This window comes from Mycteria americana, chromosome 10 (genome assembly GCF_035582795.1).
Source record: "Mycteria americana isolate JAX WOST 10 ecotype Jacksonville Zoo and Gardens chromosome 10, USCA_MyAme_1.0, whole genome shotgun sequence".
NCBI lineage: Eukaryota > Metazoa > Chordata > Aves > Ciconiiformes > Ciconiidae > Mycteria > Mycteria americana.
Window position 1 is genome coordinate 7067814 of NC_134374.1, and position 12041 is coordinate 7079854.

Sequence of the window (12041 nt, forward strand, 5' to 3'; positions counted from 1 at the left end):
AGTCTTTAATGTATGACGGCTACACCAGAAACTAAAGTTCCTTTTTTTTTTTTTTTGACAGAAAAAGTATCATACAAAGTGGATCCATTTCATTCACAGAATTAGCTTCCACCCATATCATAAGTTTTCTACAGTCATGATACTGCTCCCATCTTCACTTTCTATGTTTATACAATCTGTTTCAACTGAGTTACTGTGGATGCTAAACATAAGCCCAGAAATGGACCCACTCTGTTTTCAGGGGACACACACAACCATTTTAGATTTACATCTTTGTTACTGACATTAGAATACATCTTCAACTTACATTTTCTGTTTGGGTATTTCTCAAAGTATTTGTCACCTCCATGTATTTCAGAAAAAAAAAAAATCACAACGCAAACCTTTATTATTAAGATAAAAACAACATATGGATATATTTTCTGGTTCATACTTACAAGAGCAGATGTTTCTGGCAACAGAAATACTTTTATGGATGAGTTACATATTAAATTTGGAGGAGAGGGAAGCTATTAGTAGATTCAGATTAATTTCATTGTTGACAAATGTCAGGCAATGCATTCATACACACAACTGGGCTCTAAATAAAATGCATTTACTCAAGAGAAAGACTTTACTATTACCATAGACAATTTAATGAATGTTGCTGCTCTCATATCCTGACAATGGAAAATAACACAAAATAAAAATATTAAAGTGCATTAAAAAATTAAAGTACAAAACGAATCATTAAATATGCTGAGTGACGTGGCATACAATCAATGCTAAGCCTTCTCCTGTAAATCTACACTTACACTGTTTGTAGTAAAAGTAATACAGATTCAGAAATGGGCAATGAAAATCATTATTAAAATAAATATCCTTCAGGTTTTGAACCCTATGTGGATGTCTTATGTGCTGCTATCAAGTGAGGATTCTGGATTACTGATCTGTTGGACTGTTCACTATTAATCACAACAAGCTGGTTCAATTTTCCATTGAGCCATAAACTAGACATGAGACCCCAAAAAAGCAAAAAAAAAGTGAAACGGAAGTCTAGAACATAACTCTAACAGTTGATGGCAAATTTCCATCCAGATCAGAGTTTCATAGTTCAGAACAGTCTCTTTTGCAAACCAAGATCTAGAATGTGTATCACATACTTATTCTCATTTAGAACATCTACAAAGAACAAAGTAAATGAAATATCTCTTGGGATCTTGAGCAAAAAAAATGATGAAAGGCTCAGCTTCAGCTTAGAAGTCTGTTATTGCATGTGCTACATTATATATAAACACTGAATGCTTCGGCAAATTCATTTTTCTACAATGAATTATGTATGAACTGCTTTAACCCCCCCTCCTCCCTCCCTCTGTTAAGGGCAGTCAACAGTATGTTCTTAGACTTATAAGTCATTCAGATCATCTGTGGTTTTAAGTCATACATTCAGCTGTATTAGTCACATCACTGTTTACGATCACCTCCACAGGTTGTTTTCAATGTGCAAAATGTCTGATAGTAAACTTTTCAGCAACAGTGACAAATACTGCCCGTTCTGCTGTTAATCCTTTTCATGAAGCTTCTCTGATCTATTACGAATGTAAACCCTCATTAAGATTCATATCTTTTTTTTTTCTTTCTGTGTATATTACCACAAGGGAAACTCTAAGTCATTTCTCTCTCACTGATCCTTTAAGAGCCTATGGCTACTGCTGATCCGTATTAATTGCTACTGAGAATTCAAAATCTGCATCTTCAAAACAGGCCAGAATAGCTCCCTTCATCATTATGTCAACTGCAGTAACATTTTACCATAGAAACCCTGAGCACGATGAGGCTGGAGTCTTCTGTGATTTCGGAGTACGAAATCATTTCTGGTGAATTACATTTACAAAGCAATTTAGGGCTTTTTCCCTACAACAGTAATTTCAATAACCACTTCGCTCTTTCCGAGTTCTTTTAAGTATATCTGAATTCACCACAGTTTGCCAATCTAGAATATAAAAAGTTTTCTTTGTATGTTTAAGTCATTAGGCTTACAATTTCCTCTTCTCTGAAACAGCCTTTCCAGTAGAGTAAACATCATCTAAATTTGGCCCAAACCTGCACACTCAAAAATAGGCATGCAATGTGCATACTCAAGTTATTGAGGACCGGTTCACTGGGATTAAACAGAATGAACACAGACATTCAAGAATAACAGAAATAAAGGACGTCTAAACTCTCTTATTTCTGAAAACTCACTACTTCAGGAAAGGACAGATACACTGGAAAACAGTCAAAAAAAAAAAAAAAAAAGCCTGTTGGAAAATATTATTACTTCCTGTGTGAATATATGCAGAGAAAATGTGTACAAAGTTTTCATCCTAGACCAGATAGATCTAAAATGCAATTTCAGATTGTCACTAGCTTTACTACCCACCTCAGAGCATTTCAGTGTATGTGCATTTACTGACAAGACTAATCAGAAAAAAATGAGTTTGCCTTAAAATTCTTTCTTCAGCGAGTCACTGCTGTATCAAATCCAGTGGTGCTACCTTTTCTAACAAAGCTCAAGGGCATTAACAACAGCCTTCACGTGCAAATACCTTAACTGCTTACATAATAACTTGAGGTATCATATGTACAAATATGAAAGATAGGCTTCCTTAACTGTTGGCATTTCCAGTGAGAGGAACCATTGCTTCCCCACAACAGGTGCCAAGAAATGAGACAGACTAATGCATCATTTAAATATAAAGTAAGGATCCAGAAGCCATGGAGATATCTGGCCAAACAGTTAAGAAGTCAGTTGAAAGGAAGCAAAAAGTTTGCAAACAATTTAAACAGCTACAGAAGCAAACCCCACTGATGTGACCAGAAACGTTCACTTAAAAACTTGAAGATGGTATTTTCACAGATTCTGATAAATTCCCATTTTAGCTCCAGAAGACTAGTATCTACATTGACTGAAGAAAACAGCTCACTATAAATAGTACTTGTTTGACTTCAGACATTGATTGATATATCCTTAAAACAGTAATGTATCATTATTTTCATTTTTATATGAATTCTTTACAGATCAAAAATGCTTAAAAATAAAATCTTGAAGAACTGTAAGCTAGCAAAGTTTTGGGGTTTTTTTTTGGGGGGGAGGGTGTCCCCCTAAATCAGAAGGCATTTTAATATCCCACAGCATGTGTCTTTTGTGAAACATGGATTTACCAAACACTTGGGCAAGCAGAAAAAGCTAGGTTCTAGGGTTTAAATAAGAATATACTTAAGTGCATTTTGCAGAGTCTGATTGAAACTGGATTAGCAAAGAAGCTTATCAAACGAAATAGTCCAAAACAGAAAATACTTTATTTTACATTGTTTTATGCTTACTACTGATTTTCAAGCCATGAGATATACTGTAAAGAATAGAATCTACCATAAGATGCAGGTGAAAAAAGGTTTCTCCTCTAAAGTTGCATAATTAGAAAGTTTGACCAACAATCTATACATTCAAAAATCCAGCAAAAAGAATTTTCTGTTAAAGTTAAAAAAGGAAGAGAAATTATGATACTCAACGATCAAAAGCTCAGAAGTAAGATCAGTGGCAAAGTTTAGAAGCTGTATTTAGCTCAACATCGAATCTTGCTTAGCCTCTCAAGCCCCGAAGTATTCTCCAAAGAGTAACAAAAACCTGAAATCTTCCCCGTCTTATACTACACCAGTAAGCAAAGACATATGCCAGGTACAGGTGCACGGTGCAAGCATCTGCAGCATTTGTAAGACTAAAGTGCACATAAATAATCTATTTAAGACACAAGCCAGGCAGAAATCAATGGCCTAGATGCAATTCTGGGAGCAGAATGCAACACCCATGCTCTATATTTGAGTTACAGAGGGGGTCTTGCGTAGAACTTATGTAAAAGGTAGCATCTCAATGTTACAGGCCTTTGACGTATGCTAAAATGCCAAGAAAAATTCTAGTTTCTAAATGGTACAGAGACTCTGAGAAGACAGCTTGGTAGGTGGCATCTAGGTCTGCATCTCAACATTTTATGGACAGATAACAGAACAAGCCAGTATTTTAGAAGCGGGAAACCTAAACAATTTTAGTGTATTTTACAGCCACCATCAAGTTTGCAGAAAAAAAATTGTTTCAGTCTAAAAGCATTTATCATTTTTTTTAAATAATGTCAAGGAGTTCTCTAAAACTCTTCAGTCATACATCATCTGTGTCCTACAGAGGATTCAAGTGGCAAAAAGCAAACAAAACAAAAAACAAACCCAGTTTTTGTGATCTGAAAGACTCTGGAAATAACACTATATATCAACAGATGAAAACTTCAGAGATGTTACTGTATAAAAAACCAACACAACCCTTTATTCACTGAAAAAAAAAAATTCTCTTTCAAGCAGCATGTATTTCACATTGCTTTGTCTAGAAGTGCATTTTGTTCTAGGATTTTAATTTTTTTCTCTACCTCTTCACTCCCAGGATTCAAATCCTGATTAGTGGGGGATAGTTTCAATTTAGCTATTTTGCTCTTCTTCAGAGGCAGGGACTCTGCTCAGCCCTTCGCTCCAGTCTCACCCCTGGCCTTTCAGTACTGCTCACCACTCACTCAAGAGCATCAACTCAGACCTCTCCTACCCAAAAGCCTCCAATTTCTTAACCATGAAGTACAAATTAGCCATGATGGCTAAGTAGGCTCTAACCCTTCATTTACTCTCCTCTTTTATTCTCCCTGTGTGGCATTAGCCACTCACATTTGGACATAAGGTAAAATTGCAACATGTTAACAGCTACACCAGCTCATAGGTGCTACACCATGGCCCCATCGCTAGCCTTCAGGGTGTTTCCAAGTGACTTCACACTGGGAGCACTGCTTTTCTAAGCTCACTCAGAGATGCGTATCCTGAAAATGCTTCTGATAGGCTTCACCTTCATTATCTGTACCAAATGCACATATACATATGGAGTAGTTACATAGTAGTGAAGTATATTCATATATCAGGATGAAACGCTCCTTTTGTCCACTCCATACACTTCCAGCTCTATTCTGTACAGATTTCTATCTGAAAAAGAACATGAGGGTCTGGAAGACACCATGAATTTCCACACTTCTTTAGCTGCCTTACTCTCTTGGTTTGTACCAGCAATCTGAAACTACTACGATGGTACGTAGCTAGCATGCACTTTAGGCTTCTCTCTAAAATGTCACCAATCCCTGCTCAAAAAATAAGCCTAATCGGAACACTGATTTAAAAATCTATGTAGTATCGAGCTACTAAATAGCCTTTAACCATAATTTTTCAGAGTGTAAACAGAGGCAGACCATGGAAGTCAGTAAGTTACTGACAGTCACGTGGTATTTGGTTCTCTCGCAAATCTTCCCTTCTTCCTTTCTCAAAAAACATATTCTCAGAAGATTGCAGCCCTTTTGTTACACATAACATGTAATTCTGAAGACTGTGTATGGCAAAACCAATAATGTATTCAGGCTAACACATGCCTTCAAATCTGTTGCAGAAATCTGAAAAGCTTTCCATCAGGAGAACCACAGAGGTGTCCCAGCTCCTGGAGCAGCTTGAGTATCATTTCCTGCGGCATTCTTACCAGTCTCCTGTCTGCTTTTTCTGATGACTTCCCTTCTGCCCAGGTTAGCTGTTAGGGCTGCTAAATCAGATCACTAGCTCAGCTGCTTTCTTACAGCTTTAGTATTGTTTCTAAGGCTATAAGATTGGAAATTAGGTCCTTATTTTTATCTTTGCAATCTCCTTTTGGTAAGGCCATAATACTGTATGTATTACGAAATAACAACCTCCCTAATGCTGTGTTAAACTGAAAACCAAACAAGAACCCTTCCACTCAAAATCCACAGCTTGATCTCTTCCAGAAATAACATCAGAAATCTGTTATTGCACTAGACTACAGAAAGAAGTTTTTCATGATCAGGCAAAGGACAGGGGATTCAGGTCTCCTGTTCTTAGCACCAGGACAATCCTCCCATGTGAGCTTTGAAAAGCTCTTCTATAGTTCCATCAATAAAACAGGAAAAGATTTTTCCTATTTCTCCAGTGCAGCTGCATCACTTTGTCCACTATTTATAGCTTCTGGATGCTGTAGTTGTAAGATTCATACAGGTGCCTATTAAAGAAACCCCAGACGTGGGTTTTGGAAAGGACAGGTGCAGTGCAACACAAAGCTCATCCAGTCACTCGCTCTTGGGAAAGTTCACACATAAGATATTTACTTAGTTCAAACTGCACTAAGAACTCTGCAAATATTCTAAGCTATCTCCAAATCTTAAGAGTAAATGCTGCCCCTATATAAATCATAAATACTGTCTACTTATTTACTTACTGACATCTTGATTTTAATTTAACGATCACCTTGATATCCAGTTGCCAAATACATTTCTTGGTTTGTAAATTGTATTCATTTAGTTAATTAATATTTCTCAGACTCCTTTCTGAGAAAATAAAATTATTTGAGCTAAAGCTCTAGAACAGGCAACAATTCTTTGAGAGAATTTCAACACAGAGTGTCCACAAACAATTCTCCTTGCCTCTCTGGTAATTCACTTGTGTTACACAAGAGGAGAGTTAGCATCAACTTCCCAGTTTTCTCTTTAGCTAGCCGTACCAAACCTTACAAAGACAAACAGAGAACTCCAACTCTGTTGTCTGTGGCAGAAATGAAGACTCAGTTGTTCTCTTAGCACCGTCCTCCCCTTGGTGTTCAGACTCTACTACAGCTCCCAAAAGCAGATCTCCTCCTCACACATTAGAAGGTTTATACCCACAGACAACTGCACTGTGACAAAGATGGAGGGAAGCATGTTAGATGGGCAGAAAAGAAAGACTTCATTGAATAACACATATAAAAAAGCATCTCATACAATGAAGTAATTTTTCTTAATGTTTTAAATAAATGCTGCTTTTCATTCCTCCCAAACTGCATTTATAGTATAATTATATGATTGCTGGGGGCTTCATATAGCTGAATTATAGGGTGTCTCTTCCACATTAAGGTTTGTGAAAGAGTCTCTCCGCTTCCCTTCATATTTCTCTAACCACCGACAAGGATACTCTCAAGGCATTCTATAATTCAATTACAACTATCCTCTGAGAAACATATAATTTTATAGAAAGAAGATTTAAGCCATCATGTATCCATTTTTTTCCTGTTATGAAAGCATCTGTCTAAAGTCTGGTATTAAATTTAAATAGGTCTGAAACAATCTTAACCCAATAGTTTTCAACTGTGTCATTTGACAGTTGTCAGACTGGCACAGCCCCCCAAGCTCACTTTTAAGCTGAGTACGTGTTGAAGACTATTGCATGGAAAACACCACACAGGGAGTGTATGATGCGTTGCGTGCATGTGTGTAAATGTATATGATATATGCGCTTACCTCAATTTCTATGAAACTAACTTTTACATAAATACTCACACTAAACAGATTCAATGCAATTCAACTGTAACATCACATTCTTAGCTGCTGTACTGAATGTGATATGCTAATTAGAATGCAAAAAACCCAAATGTCTGAGCTAATTAGTAAATGGCATTATAGTATCAAAAATGCTTCCCCATCATACAGATATTTCCAGGCACAGCAATACTGGTTTGTCACAAATCAGAAAGCGTTTCATATGTTTTTTTCTAAGGAATGGTACGAATGCTGATTGTAGCCAAAACCTAAAAAAAGTACTCCACGGACAATTCCCACTCAGCTAGTTTTCTCATATGCTTCGCGGCAAAAGAAACTAGTGCAAGTAACTACCCCAAATAAGCTACTGAATTTGTACTCGGCCTGAATTTGTACTCTAACAAAACAGCCACAAACTTGCAAATAGCAGAGTTTCTACAATCACTGCATAGCCCATGGGTATAACAAGTCCTACAATTCAAGATGTAGATGGAAAATGGGTTTAGATTTGCAAATCTTAACCAAAGTTAATTTCCATTATTTTTACTCAGTTAATTTCAGTTGAATGATAGAACTAAGTTTCTCATGTCATCTATTTCAAATCCATTGTAGGGATTTAGAAAAACTAAATCATTTAAATATAGTTTATTTTACTGTTTAAAGATTTTAATCTGGTACTATTTTTCTAAAAAAAAAAATAAAAAAATCAATATTTATTATACAACTTACATTTCATATTATCAATATCCTGTGCATCACAAAGCATTATTACAAGAATACAACATTTGAAACTTGATCTTTAGCTTGATCAAATAAAATAGGATGGAAAACAGTAAATTGTAAAGAAAAATAATGCAAGTATCTCATAAATGCACACAATTATGAGAGGAACAAAAGAAAGCAAGAAATCTGCTCACAGTTCGGAATGCTTTGACAACAATGAGCTTAATCTCCTGAGACACATGAGTTTGCTCACCCTGGTGTAACTAGGGCTCTGCAATGTCAGAGACTACTTGTGGCAGGCTTCTGAATTGCTTTTACAAGGCTACCAGCAATGGCTTTTCCAAACACGCAAGTTTGATGAGAAACTAGCTTTGTTCTCAATATATTCATCAGGAACTTTACTATCTTGAGGCATTTGGACCTATCTATAAGAACAACAGATCTGGAAGGAACGCTGCTCGTTGTAGCTCAACTTGCGGAACATATAATGAACCTAGCACCAAATTCCAAAACCAGGTAAATAACATTCAGTCTTCTTGACAACATACTCTTGGTCAAGTCTTTTCTGATCTAGTATTTTGCAGTTATTTTAACCATGAGGCCAGAAAGCAAGAATTTTCACTGTTAATACATACTGCTTTGTTTATACACAACAAAAAATACCTTTGTATATTTAAGTCATCACTTGTGGTTTTTCAGATGCCACCTGAAATGGATTCTGAAAGCATCCCTGGGGCACAGAACTCCAGCTGTACCATGCAAGGAAAACAGACCCTGTGCATTTTCAAGTCATCTTTACTTGAGTTTATTTTAGTGTTTTTGAAATCTGCAGCCTCAAAGCAATCTCTGACTCATCTCTTTCTTCAGCAAATTCAAAACAAGCCATCAGAATAATTCAACTGCACTATGGCAGTTATTTTCTATTTCCTAGTATTTCAAGCATGACTGGATGGCAGCCAATGCCAAATGCTGATTTTTGTAAGGGTAACCACTAGCTACCTAGGGAAAGGAAGAAAGTTGCCGGTTGACATATCATATTTCATCTATCATAATTTGTCAGCTAAACCCAAGAAGGGTTTCTAAAAAGGCAATCTAGACAGCACTTCAAGAGTTTTATTTTTCAGATAACGCTCACAGTTGACAAAAAATGGGTCTTTAAAACTCCTTCAGACTCCTGATGAAATTAAGCAGATATACTGAGCCATTTCACCATTATTTTTACATGAGGATGTTTTCTGGATCAAGCAGTTCTAAAATGGTGTTACAAATGACACTGCAGTAACACTAAATTGACACTTAAAAATAGAGGTGAATTTAATTACCTTCATTTTGCAAAACAGACTGCATTGCCATAACGTTCACCACACAATCTGATTGTTCTGTAGCAACAACCTAAACATTAAACACCGTGCAAATTCAACAATCACAGCATCCAACATAACTAAAAAATGTGACCTAAAACAAAATAATTCCAACGTAAATGCATCTGAAATCTATGATACAAACTTAAAGAGAACTAAAACCTAGGCCAAACAAGAAAATAAATATCTGCATATTCCAGTTTATTCCGAACAACAGATACCCCATGAGCTTCACATAAGTACACCAAGTATAAACTGTTGCACAGGCTCTGTCTGCAATGCCTAGCTACTAATGCACTAATGATTCTCAAACAGAGATCAAAAAGCTTTATGGAGAAATAAGAAGTCAATATTATAGTTAGAATATTAACTATGTACCTACAGACCAAGACAGCTGTCAATATTTTACATTCTACTCAATTTGGATGATGGCTGTTCACTAGAAAATTTTAGTGGCACGCAGGAATATTCAATTTTGGTATCACTTTCCACCAATTTGAAACCAATATGAAATAGCCCATCATATAATAATCTGAGCTGTAGTTTAAACTGTGCATAGAAATAATGTTTACTTCTGTAATGAATGCAGTCTTACTCAAGTTTAACTGGAAATAGGTTTTCATTTTAATTCTTTCATTTAAGAAAAGCTGTGCAATACCTACCCCTCTAGCCTGGGCCTTGAACGGCTTGTTCAGCTCTGCTCAGCCATAAACTGCCCATGTGACCTTGCACAAATCACTTTTCAATGTGTAAGACTGAGATAACAGCACTTCTCTACCTCATAGGAGTATTTGGTGGATAAATATATTAAGGAGTGCAAATTGCAGGGAAGCTACAATCATAAAAACTTCGCAGAGAGAGAGAGATTAGTCCCCATTTTTTCAACAATCCATTGTCAAATTCAGGTGTAGCAGGCACAGGCAAAAGACCAGTAAGAATTACTTCTTTTCTTGGATTTTCAGGTGCCTTATAGCAACAGTCGCTAGTTTATAATTTTGTTAAGATAGATATTGTTTGGATACTTTTGTACAAATCAATTTGTTGATGCCTTGAAACTTGATAAGACCAAGCAGTAAAATGGGAGGCAGACTATCCCAGGTGGACGTCTGCTTCCCACTCCCTCTGTGCTCAAGGACTGACCAGTTTATCAATTTTAGCAAGTGCCTTTATTGGCCTCAGTTTTTCTGGGACTCATCTGTTTAGTCCAGATCCAGCCTCCCTGTACTTGTACCTGGGACTGCATACAGAAAAAACAAGCACACGCACACAAAACAAAACAAAAACTGCATTTTTGTCTAGAATCAAAAGGCAGTATCATTAACACAGGAACGATGACCCTAGAGCTATCTTTGCAACTGGTCAGAGCTTGGCAGCCAGAGAACATGTCAGGCCTAGTGACTAGGTCCAATACGATCTAACAGAATTAAAAAAAAAAAAAAAAAAAATATCTGAAAAAGCTAGTTAGAGCTCATGGTCTACCAACCAGCAATAGAAAATGAGCAGTAGTATCCCAGATTTTTCTGGGAAAGGGAAGTATCTCTAGATACATGGAGACTGGGTCCGTTTCCAGTTTGTGATGACAATGGACACAAAAGGGTTCTGTCATCATCCTGCCTCCAGCTGCGGTGCATGGAGCACTCGACACACATGACAGAACGTAGTGTTTCATTTCCTTTCACCTACACATCAGGGTCAGAAAAACGCTGGGCATTTTTCCTCTGTTTCAGTACTATAGCATATGTGCCTAAGTGCAGCTAATCAGTAATTCTAATGGGTGACTACTTACTCCAAGATACCTTGCAGTGCCATCAGACTCATCTGTTTGAATACCAAAGCAGTGAGTTTCAATGACAGAAATGTTCCTTAAAGATAAAAATGTATTCGAGAACAATGTAGAAGATGTCAAAATTATGCTTCAGATTTGCTACCAAATGCCCACCTGCGGTTCCACATTTCCTCTGTACCAGGCCCCATGACATGGAGAAACATTAGTTTGGATATTGTTGGCAAGCTGCCTGGAACTGCACTGTTAAGCGTAAGGACTCAATTGCTTGATGTTGCCAGAAAGAACCCTAGGCTAAGACAGGGAGCCAACTTGGATGGAGGGAAGAGATTAGTACAATGAGAAAAAAAAAAAAGTAATGGGATAAATAACAACGCTGTAGGCCTTTAAAGACAAAGCTTGCTGGAAAGAAAATACCACATCAGATTTGTTTCTAATAAGAAAGTGAGATTACGCTGGGGAGCCCTGAAGAGGAAAACTGCTAAATCTTCGTGACACTGATCCTTGGAACACAGTGGAATAATACATTTTAATACGGTGTTGAATTTTAACAAACTGCAAAGGCCTTATTAAATGTTAAGTGAAGAAACAAAAATTATCATGATTTTCCAGTCTGTGAATTCCTTATAACTGTGATTATAAAAGGGAAATAAAATACACCAATAAAAACGTAGTGGGCAAATGTATCAGAAAGTATCCTGACAGTTAACGAATAACCAACAAAAAAGCATAGACATGCTCAGATTACTGTTGTGACAATTCATATCTAGGGGTAACAAAACAGAA

At 36.7% G+C, this 12041-nt stretch overlaps 1 protein-coding gene across 1 annotated transcript in view; it reads right to left on the reverse strand.

Moving 5' to 3' along the window:
- The window catches only part of TENM1 (teneurin transmembrane protein 1), a 353539-nt gene that overhangs the window by 289647 nt on the left and 51851 nt on the right, over positions 1 to 12041 (reverse strand). The window lies entirely within an intron of this gene.